Below are 27,204 nucleotides of genomic sequence, written 5' to 3'. Positions count from 1 at the left end.
AATCCTGACAGAGCCGTTTTTTCCCTTTTCCCTTCAGAATATGCAGATTTTCCACTAAAGAAGAATTCTGAACTTAGATCTCCAATGACATGAAAATCAACATTTCACCTGTCTGTGGCACAGCAAATAAAACAACAAATGAGTTTTGGATAGTGCCACGGCTCCATTTTGTTGTCCCTTTTCTCAGTTTAACACATCCATGTGGTTTATGTCTTCAGGAAGGCTATTATTCAGCCTATATGGTAACACAATATGGACCTTATTTTGTGATTTACCGGATGTATCAAAAATCACACAACAGTGGATTTTCTCACTGTACAAAATCTCTTAAATAAAGGCACTTTAACTTTCATTTTCAATCTTCTATCGCCTTCCTTCTGCTTGACCAAACCCAGATTTCTCATTTTAAACAAAAGAGAAAATGCTACTCACCAGTAACTTATCCCTTACATCAGTGCTCCTCAAGCCACCTGATGTGTGGTACTGGCATTTTTTTCCCCCCAATGTGCCAGGGACCAGTGCCACATTATTATCCTATTCGACGCTCTTATGAGGAAACTCGCTGTGGACCAGCAGCCGATGGCTCACGGACTGGCACTGGTCCGTGGTCCACCACTTTGAGAAGCACTGCCTTACATCATGGGATTATTAGTATTTTTAACCACATTGAAGACAGGAAGAACTTCAGACACCTACAAGGGATGGGAGGGAATAAAAACCTAACTAATCAGAAGGAAGGGAGAAAAAGCAAACACCCACCCCACTTCTCTGACCAGCAAGTAAAAAAAAATCAGAGCAGGGTGAGTGACAGTAGTTTTTTCTGGCTAACCATTAAAGTGCTAGACCAGAAGGCTTGGAGTTCAGTTCATATGGAGGTAGCATTATTTACCTGGGAGGTGTCTGGAACAAGATTTCATATTGCCTAAGCTCAGCAGACAGTGGAAACCTATCATACATTCTGGAATCCTAAAACATTGCTGCTAATTGTGTATTCTGAAACTAATCCCCAAAGTCCACCAGCAATAGACACGTTCCTTCAAAACACAATCTGCTCTGCTAGCTCATGTGGAGATGGCATCTTGACAAAGAGGTCAGACATCCAGAGTGTGGTGGAACTTTGGGGAGATATTGGCACCTGGTGACAGAAAGTCCTGCTACCATTTTCCCCAACAGAAGAGACTCATCTGATGTGCCCCAAATGTTATAGTTTGCTTTACCTATCTCCGTTTCTTACCAGAAAAAAGATAGAGTTGGGAGGGCAAGTCCTGTTTTCAGCAGCTGTAGCAGTAGCCCTCACGATAAAAGCTCAGCGTGACTCAGAAGGGATGCGTGTATCTGGGAGACAGACAGACAGCCAACCCCTGAGCCTGTAGAGTAAGCTGGGTTTGGAATGAGGTAGGAGGTAATGAATAATCATGGGAGTGGTAAGAGCAAGAAGAATCACAGAATATCAGGATTGGAAGGGACCTCAGGAGGTCATCTAGTCCAACCCCGTGCTCAAAGCAGGACCAATTCCCAGACAGATTTTTGCCCCAGATCCCTAAATGGCCCCCTCAAGGATTGAGCTGACAATGCTGGGTTTAGCAGGCCAATAGTTTAAGAGATGGGATTGAAGGACATTTGTCATTTCAGTCAGTAAAGAGAGAACCACCTGCACTTTAAACTCAATCTGAAGGATTTGGACAGAAACTTCAGACTGTCTTGCACAGGCGTTTGTACGGAGTGTGCTCAGGCACACCCTAATGTCTCCACAAAAAAAAAGTGGCTTTGAATTTTAATTTAAGTAAAATTTAGTTGTTAATTAAAAAAAATAAGTTTAGTTAAGTTTTAGTTTCTTTAGTTTGTTCGATGAATAAAAATTAATGTCCTTTATGATTGTGTATTCAATAAATGTTTGCCTTTAAAAAAAAAAATTTTCCCTGGGTGCACACTCTAATGAAATGTGCTGCACATGCCTATGCTGTCTTGTCATTCATCTGAATGGGAAGTTGGAAAATCTGTAATTGGATAGGAAGAGAGGAGCCATAAGTCTTTTGCTCTTTTCCAGCAAGTGAGGAAGATGTTTTCTGGCTATTCCCAAAAGAATATACATCTTGATTTCTGGAAAGAACAATAATTGAGAGACTAGGTTGTGTGATACAACTGAAACCATTTTCAAGAAGTTCGAGTAGAAAAAGTTACATAGTTAGAAGAAAACTGCATCTACTTTGCTCAGCCTCAAAATACAAAGAAGTTCTAATTCCCCTGAACTGTAATTTTAAAAGGTGACACAAGGTATGTGTACACTGATATTAGACACCCATTCCTCACCTGGGCCAGCTGAATTGGGCTTGGGCTTGGGCTCCCCCCTGCCCCACACCACACTGGGTCCTGCAGCTTGAGCTGCAGCATCTACACTGTTATTAAACAGCCCTGCAGCTCGAGCCTGGAAGCCTGAATCAGTGTAGGCATACCCAACTGAGAGAGAGAGCCTCATCTCCACTCTGTTTTTAAAGGAAGGACTACAATTGCAGTGTAAACATACCCAAGTTGCGGTCATAGTTACAGAGGTAGCTACACCTCTTACTCCTCTTTTGGTCTCTCTGAATGCACCCCCTCAGCTGCCAGGCCTCGTGCCTTTTACTTTCCTTCAGACAGAATCCTGCAATTCTCTCTTAGACTGGGTCCCAGCCAACCACAGTCCCCAGTGTATCAACCTTGCTCAAGCCAGCTGGGTTCAATACCTGTAGTTCTTCCCTTCAGGAGCTGCGACCACTGGATTATAGTGACCCAAAACAGCTTTCTCAAAACAAAGTATTGCTTAATTTTACTAGTAGGAGCAAAGCACAGCATAAGAAAAAAGTTTTTTTAAAAACAAAGACTCTGCATGCATGTCTACCTTACCTAGAATTCTAGGCAGGCCTATCTTACCCCAGACTTCTACCCTCAGGGAGGCTGGGTCTCAGTCTGTTCCCCTTGACTCTCCCTTACCATGTTCTTGAGGGTCTGGCCTTTAAATCCAGCAAAGTGCTTTGCTCTCAATTTCCCAGGCCCTTTTTGCCCTGCTGCCCAAAACCAGTTGGTGAGCTCAGCAGGGTGTCAGAGGTGGAGCTTCAAAGTCAATGGCTCTTGCAGTGTCCTGAGTGTCCTGGTAGATGAGTGGCTATTTGAGGACATTGTACTCTTTCCTGCCTATGTGCAGCCAGCCTCGTCTTGAATTAACCCCTTCTTCTCATACAGTAAACCCCCTTACAAACACACAGAGTAGTCGTAAGATACAGGCAGCTCCAAATCTATCACAGTAACAGTTGGCATTCCTGAGCCAAGCACTGGAGACAGCTATTTTCCTGGAAGGTGATGAACCACAATTTCTTTTTACCTGGCTATTAGAAAGTATAGTTATTTTGCCCCTCTCCCGCTCCCCCCATACCATCCCACAGAAACATCTGCTGTAGATCTATGTTCCAGATCACCAAAGATCTCAACATCTTGGGGATCTGTTTCCTTCAGCCTGAATAATGAAATTCTCACTGCCGTTATGTTTGGGCTGCAAAACATGCATGGGAATGTTTGTGTTTATAAAAACAGTTTCTAATAGGGATATTTTTAAGATCCTTAAACTATTTGTTAGATTGTTGTCAAAACTTTTTTTTATGGCAATCTAAATGTTGCACTCAATTTGAGACTCCTTTGAGGGAGGCAGGATGGACCATACAGATTGAGATACAGAATGGGAAGTCAAGAGATTCATAGATTCCAGGCCAGAAGGGATCACTGTGATCATCTGGGTTGATGTCCCGTATAACACAGGCCAAAGAACGTCCCCAAAATAATGTGATGTTAGTTCTGTCAGTAACTTGGTGAGTTAGGTTCTGAGCCTTGCTCAAATTTTCTGGTGCCTCAGGGTATGTCTTCACTACCGGCCATATCGGCGGGTCGCAATCAATTTCTCGGGGATCGATATATCGCGTCTCATCTAGACGCGATATATCGATCCCCGAATGCACTCCTGTCAACTGCGGAACTCCACCAACGCGAATGGCAGTAGCGGAGTCAACATGGAGAGCCGCGGACGTCGATCGCGCGCCGTGAGGACGGTAGGTAACTCGACTGTAACCACAACAGAGATAGCCCCATCTCCACTCTGTTTTTAAAGGAAGGGTTATAAAAATGTACAGTGTTGTTACTGCTTAGGAGTTTATGGTGAGTCTTAGAATGTTCTATGCTTTTCATAAAGCCCCTGCTCCTACAGTGATTACGTGAGATTCTCAGCTCTAAAGATACGTTTCTACTCCTCACTGGTGTCCAGAAAAAACTGAAACCATAACCTGAGGGTCAACCTAAAGGTTAAGAAACCAGAAGGCAAATAAAAAAGGTCCCAAATTTATATATATATATATATATATATATATATATATATTTAAAAAAAAACTCATGTTTTTTTAAGCCAATCTCAGGATTTTTGGGGACCTCACCTGATTTTTGAATGTTTGGGGTTGGCACTACTGAAATTACAGTAGGTAATAAATAATCACATATAATGGTGCATTTCGTACAGACATCTCAGAATGTTTACAAAAGGTATGTAATCATCATTTCCATTTTTCAGATGAGGAAACATAAGGCTGGTCTACACTATGGTGGGGGGGAGGGAATCGATCTAAGATACGCAACTTCAGCTCCGTGAATAGCGTAGCTGAAGTCGAAGTATCTTAGATCGAGTTACCTACCGTCCTCACGGCGCGGGATCGACATCCGCGGCTCTCCATGTCGACTCCGCTACCGCCATTCGCGTTGGTGGAGTTCCGGAGTCGACAGGAGTGCACTCGGGGATCGATATATTGCGTCTAGATGAGACGCGATATATCGATCGCCGAGAAATCGATTGCAACCCACTGATACGGCCCGTAGTGAAGACGAACCCTGAGGCACCAGAAAGGTTCTGAGCCTTGCTCAAATTAACTCACCAAGTTACTGACAGAACTAATATCACATTATTTTGGGGACGTTCTTTGGCCTGTGTTATACGGGACATCAACCCAGATGATCACAGTGATCCCTTCTGGCCTGGAATCTATGAATCTCTTGACTTCCCATTCTGTATCTCAGTCTGTATGGTCCATCCTGCCTCCCTCAAAGGGGTCTCAAATTGAGTCCAACATTTAGATTGCCATAAAAAAAGTTTTGACAACAATCTAACAAATAGTTTAAGGATCTTAAAAATATCCCTGTTAGAAACTGTTTTTATAAACACAAACATTCCCATGCATGTTTTGCAGCCCAAACATAACGGCAGTGAGAATTTCATTATTCAAGTTGAAGGAAACAGATCCCCAAGATGTTGAGATCTTTGGTGATCTGGAACATAGATCTACAGCAGATGTTTCTGTGGGATGATGTGGGGGGAGGGGGAGACGGAGAAAATAACTATACTTTCTAATAGCCAGGTAAAAAGAAATTCCTTTGAGATTCACTGAATCTAAGAAAATTATCAGTTCTGTATAAGAAATTTGTATGATGGAAGTGGGAGCCCTTGAACTGTTTGCGTTCTTTAGCTATGCTTGCTCTTAAAGGAAAAATTTTCCCCAGAAGATGCCAACATGGTAGTTTAAGCCTCAGTGAAGTTCACAGAAAGCATCAGTGTGCAGCAGATAATGCAAAACATCTGCTGGCAGAGAACAGCTTTCAGACTCTCTGGCTCTTCCTATTTAGGCTTAAAACAGTACACCTCTACCCCGATACAATGCGATATAACATGAATTCAGATGTAACGCAGTAAAGCAGCACTGGGGGGGACGGGGTGGGCTGCGCACTCCGGTGGATTAAAGCAAGTTTGATATAACACGGTTTCATCTATAAAGTGGTAAGATTTTTTGGCTCCTGAGGACAGCGTTGTATTGGGGTAGAGGTGTACTTTGGACAGTAGACACAAACCTTCTGGCTCCAGCATTCCCCAGTCTGTTTACAATGCAAAACAAGAGTGGGAGTGAGGAAGGCAGTTGGTATGTGTCATAAACAGATAGTAGAAGTTAATAGAACAGAAGTATTTTATATCTCTTTTGACTGTAAAGGGTTAACAAGTTCAGTAAGCCTGGCTGTCACCTGATCAGAGAACCAATCAGGGGACAGGATACTTTCAAATCCTGAGGAAGGGAAGTTTCTGTGTGCGCTGTTAGTTTTTGGTTGTTGTTCTCTCTGGGTTCTGAGAGTGACCAGACGTGCAACCAGTTCTGCCAATCTCTCTGATACAGCTCTCTAGTCAAACTAGTGAGTAAGGTAGATAAGGTGAGTTAGGCTATGTTGTTTCTTTTTGCAAATGTTTGCATTTGACTGGTAGGAGTTCAAAGTCGTGCAATGGCTGAAAGTCATTTGTATTTGCTGAAAGGATTTAATTTGTATCTTGGATCCTAGCTGGGAGGGTATTCCCAGTGTCTATAGCTGAAAACCCCTGTACCTAATCCATTAAAATTCACAAAGATAGCTTTAATTAAAAGAGAGAAAAAACAGTAAAAATTTTCTTGTTTAAGACCTGATGTTTTTTATTCTAGTGAGACCCCAGGGACTGGGTCTGGATACACCAGGGATTGGTGGGAGAAGGAGGGAAAGGGGAGAGAAGGTTAATTTCTCTCTGTGTTTAGGATTACTTTCTCTCTCAGGGAAGTTGGGAGGGGAAGAGAAGGAGGGAGGAAGAGATGAATTTCCCTCTTTAAGATCAAGGAGTTTGAATCACAGTGATCTTCCAGGATAACCCAGGGAGGGAAAGCCTGGGAGAGGCAACAGTAGGGGAAAGGGTTTACTTTCCTTGTGTTAAGATCCAGAGGATCTGGGTCTTGGGGTTCCCCGGGCAAAGTTTTGGGGGCACCAGAGCGTACCAGGCACTGGAATTCCTGGTTGGTGGCAGCGCTACAAGTACTAAACTGGTAATTGAGCTTAGAGGAACTCATGCTGGTACCCTATCTTTTGGACACTAAGGTTCAGAGTGGGGAATTATACCATGACAGTATGTGTTACATTCCCTCTATCAACAGAGGTATAAAAATAAGTATCAGAAATTGCTGCTTCCCTCCTGAGCTAAAATGAGCCTACATTTCAGTCTTACTATTGAAAAGAGGAATGGCAAGTCATAATAAATGAGTCGTCTCTCTTTTTTAAAAAGACGCTGTGCTCTACTATCCTTATTTGATCATGGAGTATAAATGTCCTGATTCATAGTTAGGAAAACTCTCTGTCCAGCTACCCAACATACCCCACATTTGAGCACGAGAGACTTACTCAATTTGGTTATTATCCTTCTGTCTCCATGTTATGCAGTCAGCTTCTCTCATCAAAGAAAATGTTCTCATCAGAGCATTTGCACTGCCCTGTCCCTTCCCTGTCTGGATGGAAGAGGTCTGTCTAAAGGAAAGAACAGACATCAGAGGAAATGCGATAAACTGACTACGTCCAGGCTGTGGTGACAAATATTGTGAGGCAAAGCTTTAGCCTGAACTTGTGACCCTTCCCAGGCCTTCCAAGTTTCAACTCAGATTCTCTGCCCACCAATGCTGCTGTATTTTACTGCCTACATAGAGCTTTCTCGCTGCAGGATCACAATATCTCTCGGACTTTAGCTCCGTGAGGAGCATAAGCACTAAAAATTAACCAAGCCCCTACTTGGAATGGTGGGGCTCTTGGGAATGGGAGTTCTGACCCATACCAGTGAATCATGTATGTGAAGGAGGAGGGTACTGGTGGAGGGGGCGAGACAGCTGGCACCAAGCTTGTAACCCAATGTGAACTGTGCTGGTAATTGCAAACTTGTCACAAAGGTAGCCAAGATCTCCCTTTGGCCCATGTTCCAACTATCTCTCATAAAGTACTCAAACACAAGAAACACTCAGGGAGGCAGAGCATCAAAAAGGACATTATGGGCACAATTCTTGAAGTGACCTCTTTAAATGAGAATCCAAGACTCGTACCTTTTGAGTATTTAACCCACAGCCCTAAGGGTTCTGATATTTTTCACCCTAATACATGGATTTCCCTAAAAATTACCATAATAAAAATTACCGCCCTATTTACTTGAATTATTTATTTGATATTGAATTCAATATTCACAGCTGCAAAGGAAATGTATAGTTTGCATTCTGTAGATTATATGCTGTTATTATGATATAATTAGAAGCTATAAACTTTCTGGAAATCTGTATCAACATGCTGAAAATTCAGTTCATCCTGGTAGATCCTGGTTTTGCAGGACAGACATCAGTTTTAACATCTAAGATTTTGGGTTTCTAAGCTTCTTTTCTTTAAGCACTAGGCAAGCTTTGCTGCAAGAGAATCATTCCTTCATCAGCTATTATTTAGCAAATCTCATACAAGTACCCTTTTTAGTCAGTAACCTTGTGTAATTTACTAAATATACATTGCTACAGTAACAAAAAGCACATAAAACAGAAGTATGGGGTTATGGTTTGAGTGCAAGAGTGGAATCAGAAAATCTGGGTGCTATCTCTGGCTCTGCTACAGACTTTCTGTGTTAGCCTGGGCAAGTCCTGTACCTATCTCTATGATGTGGACAAATAATGCTTACATACCTGATACGTGTATTGTGAGGATTAATGAATCCACTTCCCCTTTGTTTCCCAGACAAACCCATAAAGCCAGGGAACAAGATTTTTATTAAAAACATCAACGTGAAATATAAAGTAAGGAAGTTAAAGGATACACTTTGGAGTCTTTTACAAACACCTACAATGTTGCAAAACATGCAATGTGTCACATCCTCCTGGAAACAATAATCCCTGCCCTTCCATCCCCACTCATTTGACCTGATCCCATTTAACTGGCTCTCTCTTGTGTTTTGAACGGAGCTGAAATAGATATGGCTATTTTCATATAACAGCAACTGTTGTTGGAAACCATGATTTCCTTAAAGGGACCGCAGCATTTTACACTGATCCCAGAGAAACACGTAATTCAATAAAAGGCTTTTGAACCAAGAATAACCTAGAACAGGGGTCGGCAACCTTTCAGAAGCGATGTGCCTAGTCTTCATTTATTCACTCTAATTTAAGGTTTCGTGTGCCAGGAATACATTTTAACGTTTTAGGAGGTCTCTTTCTATAAGTCTATAATATATAACTAAATTATTGTTGTATGTAAAGTAAATAAGGTTTAAAAAATGTTTAAGAAGCTTCATTTAAAATTAAATTAAAATGCAGAGCCCCTTAGACCAGTGGCCAGGACCAGGCAGTGCAAGTGCCACTGAAAATCAGCTCATGTGCTGCCTTTGGCATGCGTGCCATAGGTTGCCTGCCACTGATCTAAATGGACGGTCCATATAGATTTTGCCCTTTCTGGCTCCCATCTCTCCCTGCAATATTGATCCACACAAACACCCCAGATACCTTTCAAGTTCAGAAGATGATAGCATGTGCATTTAAGAGGAAAAGCAGTGACTGTACCAGCAACAGGGCGGGGTGGGGGGATAGGGGGGAGAAGGGAAGGCGGACACTGCTACCACATAAAGGAGCATTAGGAGGTTCTTTCAAATGAACCTGTGCACCGAATACTTTTATTAACACAGTGCCCAGGGGAGTTTCAGCTTCTCCCTTTCAGTGATGCCAATGGCTCAGAGAAGCAGCTTAGCTGCAACTCCTGACATGAAACTGACACAACAGGGACTGGAACTCTCAGAAGCGGCTCTTAAGACCTGGGTCTCTGCTGTCCAAAAAACTCATATGGCTGCTTCTAGGGACGACTGCACTCCGCACTGCCTCCCCCTTTGAGATGTAGATCCTACCTAGATCACTTTGCATTTTGCACATTTAAACCTGAACTCTCCAGGGGGCTGAAAGCTGCCTAAGCTGAAGTGCCACTGTATTAAGATGTACAGACACAGTAAGGGCCTTCCTGTCTCCATTTGCTCTTTTCAGAGGCTGCAAAACCCCTCCAACCCCACCGCTGCCCAGCCGGCTCAGGGGTGCCGAGGGCATGGCCCCCTCCTGGGCTGATGCAGTGCCAGAGAAGGGGAGAAGAGAGTGGGAGGATGAGGCGGCAGCGGGGCCATGCAAAGAGGGGGGCCAGTTGCAACTTGCGGCGCCTTGCACCAGTCAGGCTCTCCCTTTAAAGTCCAGGGGCCAGGAGAGAGTCACACAAGCCACTCATGCAGCATTTGAGAGCCCTAACGCAGCTGCTTCCCAAAGCCAAGTCCCCCCAGTGCTCCCCCAGCCCAATGGGCAGGGGCTTCAGAACTCACAACCAAGATCCACTAGGGTGCCTTTCTGCTGCCCCATGGGGAAGAATCCCTGGCCAGTGGCTGCCTGCCCTTCCTGGAGGAACTCCCTTTTGGAGAGCAGTGGGCTGAGTGGGGTCAGCAGCAGGCTGGGGTCCTGGGCACTGGCCCTGCTCAGACCACTGCCAGCCTGGGGTTTCTTTCACCCAGGCCGGCAGCGGGCTGAGTGGGGCTGGTGGCCAGTACCTCGGCTGGCAGCTGTATGCCATTAAAAAAAAAATCGGCACGCATGTCATAGATTGCCAACCCCTGACCTAGAAAATAAAAGTACATGGGTTTCAAATGAATGTTTGCATTTAACAGTTTCACCTTACATGTACCTTGTGTCTAAAATCTCAGTTTGTGCACAGACATTGCTGATCAAGGTCAGCACAGCTCTGGGGAAATCTTGTTTTGTTAGTTAATAGCTGCTGCACAGCCAGTCATGGGAATCTAACAATATTCCCACTCCCCAAGTCTTATCTGAAGTGGTGGTTGGTTTCTGACTATTAACATCAGGTATTTATTTAAATAGAGAGATTAGGAGAAGGACTAAAGACTTGGTACACCTTAAAAATGTTACACTCTAAGGAGAACGAGTCTGGGGCCTGGAAACCTTGACAGAAGGACTTTAAATTTAAGTGGGTGAAGGTCAGGAAGAAAATGTATCAAATCCATTTGAACTGTGAGGTGCATGCCACAGTAAACAGAAACAAAATCACAACTTAGAAACACCAAGGGCTACGCTGTGCTCTGTCCCCGGACCTGTTCTTTACTACTGCCCCAGGAGGGGACAGATCCCATCTCACCCATCCCATTTGCATCATTTTGCAGACCTGGCCAGGAATATCTAGAGGAAAAGGGGAGGCATACCACATACAAAAGGTGGTGCAAAGTACACACTTCCCTTAGACACCAGGAGGGAGGGATAGCTCAGGGTTTGCACAGTGGCCTGCTAAACCCAGGGTTGTGAGTTCAATCCTTGAGAGGGCCACTTAGGGATCGGGGGCAAAAATCAGTACTTGGTCCCACTAGTGAAGGCAGGGGGCTAGACTCAATGACCTTTCAAGGTCCCTTCCAGTTCTAGGAGATTGGTATATCTCCAATTATTACTTATTACCAGAGAGCTCTGTGAGACACAGTACTTCCTCAAACACTGGTATGTTAGGAAAATATCACACAATGAACTCAGTCTATGACTGGAGCTCCTTAATAATCTTGCATAGACAGCCACTGCTATATTAGCCAGCATTCAATGTAAGTTATACGAGTGACAAAATATTGTCCATCTCTACACTAAAGCAGATGACAATATGGGTTGTATTTCAGAGTTCTCTTTGGCCCAGAGCCATAAAGATATTTACACTCCTAACTTCTATTGATTTCAATGGAACTTAGAAGCCTAAATAATTTGTCAATCTAGGCCTACCTTCCGAATTCAAATCTGTTTTAAATTACAGCAAGACAAAGAACAGACTAACATTTTATTCAAAAATGTCCTAGATTCTTCCAGTTACCTCCAAATACTTGGAAGCAGGTGAGGAGGCAAGGGAGAAAAGTGCTATATATAAAGATAAAAAACCCAGAAAATTACCTGCTCATCGAAATGTTAGTGGGGACAACACTAGGATGTAATGCTCTATATGCCTAAACCTGGTAAACAGCAGCTACCTGAACATCTGGCACTAGAAATTAGTTCACTACATGGTGCTTCTACACTTCACCATGGTGTGTGTCATCTGAAGACCCACAAGAGAGAGACAAATCATGGTCTAGAGTATCTGTGTGAGGGTTCTATATTGCTGCCCATCGCTGTAGTATCTGAGTGCCTTCCGTATAAAATCAATAGCAACCGAGCCTTTCTGGAGTTAAAAAACAAAAAAGGTACACATCTGGGGAGCTATTCCTTCACACCCTTATTTAGACAGTTCACATAGTCTCTTCATTCCTCAGTATCCCCATCTTTAAATCTTGTCAGAATTTTTCTAGTGAAAAAGATGTTTTTCAGCAGTTCTCTCATCACACCTTCTAGCTGTATGTGTTACCTATAAAACAATCACATTACCTTATTTATTTTTTCTTCTTGCTTCTTTATTTGTTCATCAAAGAGAAGAGCTGTGTTTTCAGAATGGCTGAGAAATATCACTTTTGCATGCTATTTTAAATTGGCAGTCAGTATTTTAGAGACAGGAGAAGACTGTTTGAATACATAAGAAAATTCAGTCAAAGAGTGGTGTTTGTCCTGATGGGTTCTGGCCAACCAACAGAAAGTTCATCGTTAACTTATTTGGCATGAAGAGAATGAATAGAGGTCACACCATAATATATATGAACAACAGTAAATTCTGTGATTAGTTTGTGTTGGGCTGCAGATAGCAACATTTCTACCTATTGTAGAGACGTATACATTTCCCATCACCATAGTATCTGAGCGCCTCACAATCTGGAATGTATTTATCCTCACAACACCCTTGTCAGCTAGGGCAGTGCTATTATCTCTGTTTAACAGACGAAGAAATTGAGGTACAGCGGAATTAAGAGACTTGCCCAAGGCCATACAGGAAGTCTGTGGCAGAGCAAGGAATTAAAATTAGATCTCCCAAGTCCTGATAGCTTCCCAACCATTGGCTCATGCTTCTACTTACATACAGAAAAGCATTCCCCTTCTTCCCTTTCTCCCTAATTTGAAAACCAAAAAAAGAAAGAAAATACTGAGCATGCTGTGTACATCCAAATTTTGTTATTAAAAAATGTGGTTTCTCTTATCAGGCTGTTTGGACTATTTCTGGTTTTGACTGAGCTGGAGGCATCAGGGTTGCAATTTCCTGCCAAACACAGCAGCAGCCAGTGCAAAAGCAGCAAAGGAAATAATATGAGCACAGGATGTAACGATAAAACAAAAAATCACTTCACTCCCTTTTCAGATGATTGTACTCGTGTTTCATTTGGAGTGGCTGCCATTAGGCATTATCTGGCCTCTTATTTTCAACAAGTGCATATATGCATTTACATTTATGATGTTAAACAAGGAGCAATCTGGACAGCAGCCCATAAGAGCTGGCCAGGTGACCTATTTTCAGCTAAAAGTAATCATCAAGGAGGCATTAAAGATTGTGGGAGAGGATAAATCGACCACTGAGTGCTCTCCCATCAACTCCAGTACTTCACCAGAGTGAGAAGCTGTGACGAACTGGGACTATTCTTAATGTTTGCTCTGAATACTGTGTTGGTGCCTCAGTGTCCCCTAGGCAGTTCTTAAGCATCTAGGTGGTGGGATAAGGGTGTGTGATTGCTGCAGAGCAAAGGGCCAGTGCACCTAAATGCCTGGCACTCTGTCTCCTAGCAACTGATGGCCTGGGCCCCTCCTCTGGGCAAGGCAATTGAAGTGTTGGAGAAAAAGGGATCAGGTGACCTCCTGGCCCGGGAAGGAAGCTGAGCAGAGAGGGGGGCTGGAGGGGGTGGTAGTCTGGAGCTTGCTGGGACAAGGAGTGAAGTGCAGACTAGGGTCTGGCTCACTGGCCCCCAGAATGACCCGCCCGAGGGGTCTGGTTCACTGTATCTACAAGCTCTGTTTTAGACCTGTTCCTGTCATCGAATAAACCTTGTTTTGCTGGCTAAGAGTCACGTCTGACTGCAAAGTGGGGTGCAGAACCCTGTGGCTCCCCAGGACCCTGCGGGGTGGGCTCGCTGTGGGAAGCACACGGAGGACAGAGGAGCAATGCTCGAATGCTCGCAAGGCAGAGACCCAGGAGGTGAAGACGTGTGAGCTTCTTGCCCTGAACAAGTCTGCTCCAAGGGAGAGGAGGCTCCCCAAAGTCCTGACTGGCTTAGTGGGGAGCAGTTCCAGAGCATCGCCTGGGGACTCCGTGACAGAAGCGTAAGCGGAGTCAACAGGAGAACGTCAGCTGTCGACTTACTGCAGTGAAGACACCGCGGTAAGTAGAACTAAGTAGGTCAACTTCAGCTATGCTATTCACGTAGCTGGAGTTGCGCATCTTAGATTGACCCCGGGTGGTAGTGTAGACAAGCCCTTTGATAACTCCCTAACCTCACATTTTGTACATAGAAATGAAGAGCCATCATTACTTTTCAAGTCATTATTTACTTGGCACACAAAGCGAAGGCCAAAGGGGAATACTTTTCAGACTGAATAAAATATATAGTTAAGATGGTGTGCGGGGGCACATCCAGCCACACGTCCATGGCTCTGGAAGGTCTCCACAGTGGTGACTGTACTAGGTGGGGATGGATGGGGGTTATACATCATCTCACAGCTCTAGTGGTTCTCTTGCTAGAGCATCCACTTCTGGTCCTACCCTCACCTTGGATCTGCAGAGGCTACTGGGAGCGGCTGCTCTGTGGTTTACCATGGAGATGTCCAGCTCACAGCCTGCTACACAGGTAGGTACTGCACTGATGGATTTGGCTTTTAAGTTATAGTATCTTGTGTCCTTCTTTCCCTTCCATCTATATATAAATGTTTTTAAAAGCAGAGAATGTAAAGAAATTGAATGAACTTTCCCTTTGCAGCCCGCATCACATCGGTTTTATCACAATTACAGCAATAGTAACAATTATTTGTTATTTCATATCAAACTCCATCCCACTCCTTGAACTTTAACGGGACTTTGGGGAGCACACAGAATTCAGGATCAGGTGCTTACTGTAAAAGAGGCTGAAATAAATTTGCTTGGAGATTATTTTTTTTTGGATAGATTAGTTTGAAGAATCATGTGCTCTAGAAATGTCGGGTCATGTTTGCAGCAGCAGATATAGCTAGTTTGCAGCTTTCCAGTTGACAATAATCCAGGACATAATGAATTCAGCTGCCATTTAAAACAGAAATTTGCTACTGATTTCAGCTGGAGCAGGATAGAACTATAATACAGTGGGATGAAAGACCAAGTTTTATTATTTTCCCTAAAAACCATGTTCCACTGTGGAGAGTTGTTCAGGATGACGGCATTTCACAATTTAAAATCTCTGGCATACAATGTACACCGCTACTTTGAAAGATAAAGGCGTTAATCTCTCCTTTCTTAGTGTATTTAATGTGTGCAAAAAGTACATATGCACATGCCTTCTCCATCTCTCTTCTTGTTGTTATTCCAATGCGACTCTTCAAAGCTGCTGAGATCCTATATGTTACCCTCTTTTTGGAGGATCAGATACATTGCATTAAAAAGCATGCAGAAAAAAGTTCTAGGGCATGAAACCAATTTTCATACACTTTTATCTGGGTCAGTGTTTCTACTGATTCTGCAAATACTTTACATTTTAATTATTTTTAAAAAAGCTTTTTTTTTTTTATTTTAAGTTAACATCCCCCTCCCCACTGTTTATTAGAACTTAAGTCTGACATTCACCTGAGCTCAAACTTATTCTTGCTGGGTAACTCCTCATGAAAGGCAGGGTTTTTGGTTTTCATTATGTTAAACACTTACTACGTGTCTGGATTGATTCTTTTATCCAGAAACTCTTAACATATTACTTCTGTTAAGAAGAAAGTCTCCTTCACACCTCTGTTGTGAGGCCTACAAATGACAGCTAACAATGGCTAGGAAGATAAGCATAAACTGCTTATGGTGAAAAATACACTTGTGTCACTATTATCCCCCTCTTCCACTTCCCTGAAGGGTGATCAGATGTCCCAACTTTATAGGGATAGTCCCGATATTAGAGACTTTTTCTTATATAGGCATCCCTCCCACCCCCATTCCAAATTTTCACGCTTTCTATTTGGTCATCCTGCTTTTACTTCCCTGTCACCCAACACCTGTTGGTTTCATCCCCTTGTTGAAACCAAGATGGTCAATGATTTGGTGCAGCAACTGTCTCTCTCTTTATGCTTGTATAGCAGCCATCACAATGACTCCCTGGTCCCTGACTGGGTCCTCAAGATGCTATTGTAATTAATTAAATAAATAAATTAATTAATAATAAGATAGCAGCAGACAAAGGCTGGATTCTGTTCTGGGAGTGATCTGGGGCAAAGATCATCACATGACACATCAACCTCCTGTGGATGCGAGGAAGAGAAGTGGGGAAGATGTGCTCTAAGGGGCACTGCCTCTGAAAGGACATAGTTTGGAGTTGTGGCAATTCATAAAATTCACTGGAAACTCAAGCCGACAGCTGAAGGGAATTTATGAGAGGCAAGGAAGATTAATTAACTCAAAATGGAAACAAAGAGCTAATGAACTGGCTCTCAAGTGCTTTTCAGAATGCAGTTCCTTCAATTCTGATAGATGCTCTTGCATATTTTGTTGGTGTTGCTGCATCCGGAAGATCTAAATGCTGCCCAGGAGCCTGATTAACAAGTGTGCTTCTGCTGAAAGCTGGTTTAGCACTTTGGCAAGGCTCTCCCTTCACAGGGGAATAAGCACACAAGCAGGAGCAGTGTGTGCACATGCCTGAATGTAAAAGGCCATGAGCAAACTGCCTAATGCTGCTGATCGCTTGCCTGACTGCAGGGCTCAAACTGGCAGAGTCAGACCAAGAGGGTCATCCTGGCTCTAACCCATGACTCTAATCCATGTGAAAGAGCTACAATTCTTTCATTTTCCCCAATAGAGGGCCAAAAATAGGAAGGTGAATAATAGCTTCCAAAAAACAGTTCCAAAATACAAAAAAATCCTAAGCCCTCAGGACCCACTAGTTTAATGACTGTGTATTACAGAAATGACAAGGATAAGGTAAGATTCTGCCATTTTAGGCCCTGTCTACATTAAAGAAATTTGCACCAGTGTAGCTACATCCCACAAACCCCTAGTGTAAGTGCATTGTACTGGTTCAAAGCCACGCTTGCCCTAGTGACACTTAGTCTGGTAGCACAGAGAAGTCAGCTGCACTGATGTAAGCCCTGCTTTGGGCTGGTGCACTGTCCACATGAAAGGCTTGTACTGGCGTAACTACAGCAATATAGGTACAGCAGAGCCAATTTCCTTCATGCAGGCAGGGCTCTAGATCCCCTCTCACTCAGAGAATCTCCTTCACAATCCATAGATTAGTCATTCATTCGCCATCCAAAACAGCTTGTAATTTCTTCTTCTTAGTTCTCCTCCAACAATCCCTGTATATGAGGGAACAATTTGCTTAAGTCTACCTTGATATTTTTGACTGGCTAGGTGAAGTATCAGAGGGGCAGCTGGGTTAGTCTGGATCTGTAAACAGCAAAAAAGAGTCCTGTGGCACCTTACAAACTAACAAATGTGTCTGAGGAAGTGGGTATTCACCCACAAAAGCTTATGCTCCAATACGTCTGTTAGCCTATAAGGTGTCACAGGACTCTTTGTCACTATTAGGTGAAGTATAATACACTCCTCTCCTACAATACACGTGGATCTCAGTCTCCTTCCCACCCTGATATTTTCCAGCGATAAATCAGAACACTATAACCAATTATAGCTCCAAGTCAGGAACTTGCTATAGCATGTGCCAAAGTGTCTTCCAGAATCAGGGCCTATGCCTCCTTAATAACGGGCTTGGGGATCCAGTTATTGTGCCATTTTACAAATTCTGGAATGGCCTCTCTTGTATACTCTATTTAAGGTTTTAAATCCAGTTTTCAATGTACTAATTGCAGGACTGCTGGTGTACTGTATTTTGACTTCTGTCTTATGCTGTGTGTTAACTGACTGCTCCGAGCTTTGTGATCTTTAGTGAAAGCCCCTTGAAAAACAAGATTGGATAGAATCACATTAACCAGAGAAAGGAAAATGAATTGCTAGCTATGCTGAAAAAACTAGGCCAGGATTCTCTTTACCAAGTCTCCAGGTATCTCTCAGACAGTAAAAGGATATGAAGATCCTTAAAATATGCACACACTGTTACAATGTCTGCTGATTAAAAACTGGCTTACAGTGTTTAGTAAATTTAAGGCATTAGCAGTGAATTTTAAAATTATATAGTCATTAGCAATTTTAAAGGAAACCTTTCATAAACACCGTGCTGCTCATTTAATTCCTTTTCTAGCTCTCTCTACTCATGCAAGATATGTTGTACGAAGGTCTTGTGGAAAACGTGGTGTTTAAAACATGATTCTTGGGTTCAAATTAAAAGTCATTATTCTAAGATGGGCCCAAAGCATCAGCAAAAAATCCATCTACCTAGAAAGATGCTTATACAGAAATAGACCATATTTCCAAAATAAATATGTTCCACATTCTGGCTTCTTTCTTTGACCAGGTCCATCTGGGCTGGAAAAGTTTCACCGGGAGCTGATCTAGGAAAAGTGAGCTCTGCCTTGTCCCCCCCATGCCTTTCTTCCTCTCTGTGGCTTGAGGGACCAGCAGGCATCCGGTGTTTTGAGCAGCACAGCACCTTACAAATGTTAATGAATTTTACACTGTGAGGTAGAAAAATATTATTACCACCATTTCATAGATGAGGCACACAGAGATTAAGTGACTTGCCCAGGGACACAGACGAAGTCTATTGCAGAGCTGAGAACTGAATCCGAGTCCTGTGCCTCAACCACAAGGCTCTCCTTCTTACCACATCACCTATCTCCAGGATCACACAAGCTCTTGGGAGGACTGAGGGAATCTCCGTATTTAAATGCCTAGATTCTCCTCTGTGATTGTATATATTATACACATATGCTTACCGCTGACTTCAGTGCATAGGATCTGGCCATTGTTCTCATAGGAAGTTCAAGACACAGTACAGTTTATACTACTTAACAGGACTGTTGTACAAGTAGTTAACACATGACACACTATATAAATTGAACTGACTCCCTCCTTCTGGATCCAGAAACGAATGGAGCCAAGTTAAGTGTCAGGGAATGTGCCTAGCGAAGCATAGAATATTTTGGAGGAGGAAGGCGGAGGCTTGAAATATTTTATATAGAGCCTTGCCTGTATCGGCGGGCAGTGATCAATCCAGCGGGGGTTGATTTATTGCGATCGCGTCTAGTCTAGACATGATAAATCAATTCCCAAGCGCTCTCCCGTCGATTCCTGTACTCCACTGCCACAAGAGGTGCAGGCGGAGTCGATGGGGGAGCTGAAACCGTCGACTCACCGCGGTGAAGACACCATGGTAAGTCAATCTAAGTACATCAACTTCAGCTACGTTATTTGCATAGCTGAAGTTGCGTAACTTAAATCGACCACGCCCCCCCCGCCCAGTGTAGACCAGGCCTCAGGCACTCCACTCCTGTCCCTATGGAAAACCTGAAGCATAAAGAGCTGTGTCTGTAGCCCTTAGATAATGAACAGTGCCAAGGGCTATTACTAGTGGAGGAGACTGTCCATACAACATTTTTGCAGTTCTCAAAGGCTTACCTCATTATGCTTATTAGGGAGGTGTTACAAAGGCCTTCAAAACATGAACAGTTTGCAACGACACTAGTAAATCAAGAGTGCAAAAATGCCCAGATATGCAGATGCAGGGGACCAAATTCTACCACTAGTCACAAGCTTGAAGCTCCCACTGGTGTCACTGTGATGCAGGGATATGAAGGCAAAGTTTGGCCCTCAGACTTTTCACAATTGTTTGCTGCAGAACCTACAATTACACTTTAAAATTTCTAGCCTATAGCCTGAGAACCCACTGTGTCATCAGATTCAAGCTCTTATTGTAGAGTGATGACAAGGTAGTATTTTATTGTTGGTGAATGCAAAGAAGCAGCAGCCTTTTCTGTTAATCTACCCAGGCAGACCTGGTGGTGTTCATCTATTTTTAATTAGAGTATTATGTAAATATAGGTGAAAATTAGATGCAGCCCTCTGGCATCTGGCAAATTATCAGTGCAGCCATACAGCATCTGGCAAAATAAACATCCCAGCCCTGCGGCTCCTGGCAAGCTACCAGCTTGACCCTCCATGATGCAAAGGTCCTGGATCTAGCAGCTGTAGATAGATTGTATATTTATTTGGTTTTAATTCATGTTAAAGCACTTCAGTGACATGTTGATAGATGCTTAAGAAACTAAACACGAATAATCCCTCCAGTTCCAAAATAGCTTTTACAATTTAATCAAGTGTTGCCAAACACTGTTCACCCGGCCTCTCAGAAAACACTCTAGGTTACAACTTCAAGAATAACACCACTTTGCACATTTCTGATCTCAAGGTGCTTCACAAATATTAATCAATCTCCACAAAAACCCTCTGAGGTAGACACATATGGAGGCACTGAGGCCTAGTCAACACTATAAAGTCAAGTTGGTTTAACTACATCGACCAGGTTGTGAAAAGTTCAATGTCCTGTGTGACACAGTTAAGTCAACCTAGGCCCCAGTGTAGACACCGTTAGGTCGATGAAATAATTCTTCCATCAACTAAGTACTGGCTCTAGGGTTGCCACTTTTCTAATGGCTGGTAACTGTACATCCAAGGCCCTGTCCCCTTCTCTGCCTCTTTCCCTCAAGACTCCACCACTGCTTCACCTCTCCCCTCAATAAAAAAAAAAAAAAATAGACATCAGGGCTTGTCAAATAGCACCTGGACACACAAGTCAAAACCCAGACTGCCTGGGTGAAAACCAGATAGATGGCAACCCTAATTGCTTTCAGAAAGGTGGATTTACTACAGCAATGGAAAAAACCCTTCTGTTGCTGTAGTCAGTGTCTACACTGCAGTGCTTCAGCTGTGTCACTGTAGCATTTCTAGCACCAACATACCCTGAGATATTAGGTTACCTGTCCCCAGGACACACAGCAAGTGAGCGGCGTAGCTGGGATTAGGACCCCGGAGTCCTAAATCTCTGTTCCTCCAATGCCTACTCACAAGGCTACACTCCCTAAAAATGGCAAAAATTTGTGAACCTCTCCGCCCTAAATATCACTGCCTCAGAGTAGCGTTAACTTCAGAGCCTAGCCAAAACCACTAAGATGATATTGTTTAAAAGAACTGCAGATGGATGTAAATCTCTGAAAAATGAGAGAATGTTGAGACAGCTGAGCTGAAAAAAAAGTCTTGTCATAGGGTATGTCTACACTACAAAATTAGGTCAATTTTACAGAAGTAAATTTTTAGAAATCAATTTTATAGTCGATTGCGTATATCCACACTAAGCATATTAAGTCAGCAGTGCGCATCCTCACCACTGCGGCTAGCATTGACTTACGGGGCAGTTCCTGCAGTCTCCGCCGCCCATTCTGAGTTAAGCTCCCAATGCCTGATGGGGCAAAAACATTGTCGTGGGTGGTTTTGGGTACGTCATCAGTTGCCCCTCCCTATGTGAAAGCAACGGCAGACAATTGTTTCACGCCTTTTTTCCTGGGTTACCTGTGCAGACACCATACCATGGCAAGCATGGAGCCCGCTCAGTTCACCATCACCAATGCTGTTGTGGGCAAGTCTGCTCTGGGGGCTGCTGTGATCCAAATAGACAATGCAATCATTGATGTTCTGTTATCAAGGGGAGTGACTCTGGGAAATGTGCAGGCCCTTTTAGATTTTAGATGCATCATATTCCTGTCCTTTGTCGCTGGTGAAGAAGTCTTGCAGCCATACATTCCAGTCTGGTCAGCACTGTAACACCCCATAGCACTTCTGTGGTTGACACACGTAACAGCTCCAGGGCTCTTGCTCTTTTGCCTGGGCCAAGGTATCATGCCCTACCCAGACCTCCAAGCATTTAACACAGAAGCAACTGCAGTAGCTGGCATTGCTACACAGTAGCAGCTCCTTGCCTTCACAGTGGACAGTGCAGTAGGACTGCTAACCGTTGTCATCCACTGCTTCCGCTGTAACTCTGCTCTCCTGCTCCCCAGTGACGAGCTCAGGGTATCCGTTCTGGTACTCCTGCGTGCTGCTGGCAGCAGACGGTGCAGTAGGACTGGTAACCATCCTTGTCAGACATGTAGCTTGGCCGGGGGTTCTGGGAATGTCTTCCCTGCCCGGCTTCTAGCAACCTCCAGTGCATGGTGTATGGCTCTATCGCTCCCCCTGCAACTCTGCTCTCCTGCTCCCCAGAGATGAGCTCGGGGGATCCATTCATGAAGCCTGGACATTAGTAAGGAGCAGTTCAACTATATGCTGAAGAAGTGCAGAATGGTCATAGAATGTGCCTGTGGACATTTAAAAGCGCACTGGCACTGTTGGTCAGACCTCAGAGCAACCAACATTCCCACTGTTATTGCTGCTTGCTGTGTGCTCCATAACATCTCTGACAGTAAGGGGGAGACATTTATGGCAGGGTGGGAGGTTGAGGCTGTCATAAGCATAAATCCCAATTCTGAACCTTAGCGTCCAAAATATGGGGGCCTAGCATAAATCCTCTAAGCTTAATTACCAGCTTAGATCTGATAGTGCTGCCACCAGCCAAAAATTCCAGTGTTTGGCTCACTTTGGTCTCCCCAAAACTTTCCCTGGGGGACCCCAAGATTCAGATGCCCTGAGTCTACAACAAAGGGAAATAACCCACTTCCCTTCCCCCTCTTTACCTCCCTCCCAGAACTTCCCGCCCTGGGTACACTAGGAGATTTCCCTGCTTCAATTCCTTGAAACACAACCCCAGAGAGATTAAGTGTCTCTCCCCCTCACCCAGAGGCTATGCAGATTCAAACCTAGTCAATCTAACACAAAGGGATTTCCCCCTCCTTTCGTTCTTTAGCCTTAACCAGAGAAAAACTACAGGTTTTAAAAGAAAGGTTTATATAAAAAAAAAAAGACATAAAACTGTTCTCTGTATCAAGGTTGACAATATACAGGGTCAATTGCTTAAAAGAAAAATGAATAAACAGCCTTATTCAAAAAAGAATATACAATTTAAGACATTCCAGCAAACTACACACATGTAAATACAAGAAAAAAAAAAACAATAGAAGCTTACTGTCTTTCTACCTTTGTACTTACAACTTGGAAACAGAAGATTACAGAAAGTTTGAAGAAGAAAAGTTCACTCTCAGAGCGAGAGCAACAGAAACCAGAGACACAGACAAAGACCACCCAAAATCCCTCCCTGAGCTTTGAAAAATCCGGTTTCCTGATTGGTCCTCTGGTCAGGTGTGTGGTTCCCTTTGTTAACCCTTTACAGGTAAAAGAAACATTAACCCTTAGCTATCTGTTTATGACAGAGGCAAATTGCCTGGCATCCGATTTTGAGCAGCCAGACACCAGGACAATTAGAAAAGCACAGCAAGTTGTGCTGCACATCAGAGAGGCCTTGAAAAGCAGTTTCATGACTGGCCAGGCTTTGGTGTGACAGTTATGTGTGTTTCTCCTTGATGCAAACTCACTACCTTTGTTGATTTTAATTCCCTGTAAGCCAGCCACCCTCCCACCTTCAAAATAAGGTAACTATTGTTTTGAAACCATGCATTCTTTCTTTAGTAATTAAAAAAAAAGTGAGAACGGACAAAGTAGCCTGGGTGGGGTGGGGGAGGAGGGAAGTACAAGGCCACACTAAAACTGCTTGAATGACAGCCTTCGGTGCTTGACATTGCATTGCTATAACAATATATTGTTTGGATGACATTTATAACAAGATACCCTGAGTGTACTCATGCATTGGCCCTCTTCTGTGACCAAAATTAAAAACAAAACAACACAACCCTGAGGACAAAAGTGTAAAGCCACAGACTTGTATGTTTGCATTCCTCTGTCTTGATATCAGTAGTAAGAATGTGTATTCATTTACATCTCTTGTCATGGTTTTGTTGTACTTTGTTTTGTATTTTTCTTGGAAAAAATAAAAAAAAAAATGAAATAAAAAATAAAATGAAGCATTTGATTTTGAATGCTGGAGTCCAGGCACTGGCTACTAGTGCTACAGCAGCTTAAGTTTGTGGCTTCTGAAATAATGTCAGAATTCGAACATGGCGTCCTGGGACATGATAAACTGAACATTGCCGTGTTCAGGTCTGATATCCCGTGACAAGCCAGAGTAAGCCAAACATGAATGCTTAGGTCATGGAAAGTCAGGGATCCAGCTCTTCACTGCTGTAAACAGTATTCATTTAGAGTTTATGCAACTGCTGGATATCAGACCCTAAATCCGACCTGGATCATTTATGATGCTTCTGCATGTGGAAGAGACCCTGCTCTAGCCAAATTCTCGTGAGGAGGAGCGTGAGGGGGAAAGGCCAGTTTTTGATGTGTGAGAAAACCCTACTACCCAAACTTGGTAGAGTGAATTTTGGACTCTTCCTCATTCTGACTTAGTCTGTGTGAAAATCACTGACATAGATAGATAGATGCCTTTTCTGTGGCTCATTGAGGGTTTATGGAATGACTTCGGGTTGTACGTTCCAGTGAAAGAAGTAGAAAACTTTAAAAATGACAGAGGGGGAAGAGGAACACCTTAAATTGTTGTATTTGATCTGCGAGACTTGTAATAGCAACAGAAAGATGTGAGAAAGGGAAGGAGGCAGAGGATTAAAATCCAGGGCTGGGAGAGCAGAGTAGAAGATAAAAGTTTGGTGGAGATGTCAATCCTTCAGGGGGAGAATGGCATTGGTGGGGGAGGGAAGTCACTGTGTTAATCTGAAAGGTAAAGTTCCATTTTGCCTCCTCTGTCTGCAATTTTTCCCACTTTTTATTTTTGGATCTTGCAACATTATACAATATTAAATCATGCATAGCTAGAACAACAGCCAGCGGTGCCCTGTTCCAGAATGCATAGGGAACATCAAAAAATGACACAAGAGAAGAGGTGCCACATCATTAATATGCAGTTTTCATGACTGTCCTCTGCTTGTTGACAAGGCTCTGAAAATATTTTTAAACTGTACATAAAACTGAGGCGTTTTCAGAAGAACTGGAGAAATCTAGTCTAGCTTTACAGTCAGAATAGTCACACAAAATTCAACCTTTATCTACATGTTCCCCAAAAGCCTCACATTACACCCCACTAAGAGCATGTCAAGTACTGTAACAGAAGCACCAAGATGTGGATGTTAATATAGAAAAGTTTTACAAAAACCTAGTAGAAGAGTTTTCATGAATAAACAAACCCTAAATTAACACTGTTTTGGGAAAGGATTCAGCCCCTCCACAGAAGCTGTAAAGTACATAAATATTCCCCTTTAGTGTCAAGCATTCTGGCACAACCACACTGTGCTTGTGCTTAAGCACCAGAGAATGAACACAACTAGACAAGAGTGGAAGCAATGAGCCTACTTTTCATCACTCAATCTGAGTGAAATGCAAGAAATAAACAGCATCCATGGTGAATGATGAGAGATTAATACAAATCAAAGAATGACTGAAATTGAAGGGGCTATTCCCAGGTGACCACATTTAGAATGCACTGCAAGAGAGCTTTGTCTAAGATTTCCACTAACTGCAGCTTCTGGAATCCCTGGCATACACCCCATTGACTCAGTTACTCAGGCTCTGTTCTTTAAAACTGTGTTGCTGTGAGTTTTTATTTGCTCTTCTTATTGTGCTTGGTTAATGTTACTTGCTGCTAGATCAAATTATCCGGACACTAGGGTGACTGACTGACTGACTGACTGACTGACTGTGTGTGTGTGTGTGTGTGTGTGTGTGTGTGTGTGTTATGAGTAACAGTTGTAGTAATACATGAAAATATGAGCTGAAATTTTAAAAACTTGAGTGCCTGAAGCCAGGCAGCCAAATTCATATCTAGGCATCTACATGAATGCCTTGTTTTACGAAAGGTGCTGAACACCCACAACTCGCACTGAACTAGAAGGGCTCAAGCCACTCATTCAGGTGCCTACAGACAGATTTAGGTACCCAACTTTAGGCGCCTACATTTGAAAATTCAGGCAACCATTTTGTCTTGACAAGACACTTCAAAAATGTAACAACAACAAAGGAGAATGGAAAATTAAATGAAACAGTCTTAAGAGCAGCTCAGAATTTCATGCATGTAAATCTGTTGAAGTTAGGATTCTGTTCAGGCCTGTGAAGATATTTCCCAACTGATGTAGATTTTTCCTTGGAAATTTATCCCTCAGTTTGGTGGGAAACAGAAGGTGCATCTTCAATCACTTTAGTTGGGAGCAGCTCTTCTTTTAGTTCAAGTTATGTCACTAATAGTTGGAGGAGAACCAAATTTTGCTTCTCTACAGAGGACTTCCCACTTTTTTTTGGTACTCTGTAGGCTTAGTCACATTCTTACTTACTGGAGATCTTCATCACCACCAAACCTGCTCCCACTGAAGTCAATGGTACTTTTTGTTTTTGGCTCCGGTGGGAGCAGGATCAAACCCAGAAGTAGGACCTTTACTGAAATATTCTAACTCATACAGCTTCCTATCTGGCTTCCCACAGAGTGCCTGCATCAGCCCGCATCTAAAACTCAAACTAAAATTCATTGAAGGAGCAAGAGACCTCTCATGGTGCACCCACCGCTCTTCACTAAAGGTAGCAAGGGTAGTGCAAAACAAGCTCATATGTTATTTATCACTGTGCTGTCCAAACCTGCTCAGAGCCAGCTTAGATGACATAGTGGTAAAACAGTGCTTCAGCTCTGGCTACACTGCAGCTTCTATTATTGTGGCCTCTGGAGTAGTTGAACAGATGAAGAATTAAGCATCCAATTTTTGCCACTTTAGAGGCATTCTAAGATCAACATTCATCCTTGCATGGCCCAGCAATCTATTTGTTCTCTAGTTTTTCAGTAAATCACCTTAATATATTCAGAGTGCTTGGTGGTAACACAGAGATCTTGGACCCAGCTCCCAGATCAGTCGATTCCCAAGAGCCTAAAGCCTTATCTTCAAAATATTATTGTATTAGGACACAACTGTGAAGTGTCAGTTTAGTTCTCATGATGCTGACCGTGGCTTTGCAGGCAGTGTTGAACAAGGACAAAATGTTCAGCATCATGTCAGCTGGTCATTGCTAAATCTTACTGGGACAAGAATTTAGCCCTGAGTAGCTGACAGGATACCGACCATTCTTGTTCTACACCAGTGGTTCCCAAACTGGGGTTCGTGAGCTCCTGCTGTTTGCGAATTGTTACAGGGGGTTCTCGGTAACAGATTCCCTAATGGCGGACAGAGCTGTCCCTAGGGACTGCGGGCAGCACGGGGCCAGCAGCCC

The 27,204-nt window shown here is 43.2% G+C and overlaps 1 protein-coding gene across 4 annotated transcripts in view; it reads right to left on the bottom strand.

Moving 5' to 3' along the window:
• The window catches only part of ZHX2 (zinc fingers and homeoboxes 2), a 123,396-nt gene that overhangs the window by 73,528 nt on the left and 22,664 nt on the right, over window positions 1-27,204 (bottom strand). The window contains exon 1 of one of the 4 annotated variants that reach the window (XM_075063216.1): window positions 15,679-15,732. The exons of the other annotated variants lie outside the window; for them this stretch is intronic. The gene's annotated coding sequence lies outside the window, so the exon portion shown is untranslated. Of the gene's footprint in view, window positions 1-15,678; window positions 15,733-27,204 lie in introns of those variants that run through there. 4 annotated transcript variants of the gene reach the window in all.

Source organism: Chelonoidis abingdonii, chromosome 2 (genome assembly GCF_003597395.2).
Source record: "Chelonoidis abingdonii isolate Lonesome George chromosome 2, CheloAbing_2.0, whole genome shotgun sequence".
Classification (NCBI taxonomy): Eukaryota; Metazoa; Chordata; order Testudines; family Testudinidae; genus Chelonoidis; species Chelonoidis abingdonii.
The sequence above is the reverse complement of the archived record's forward strand: the minus strand, read 5'-3'. Positions and strand labels throughout refer to the sequence as shown.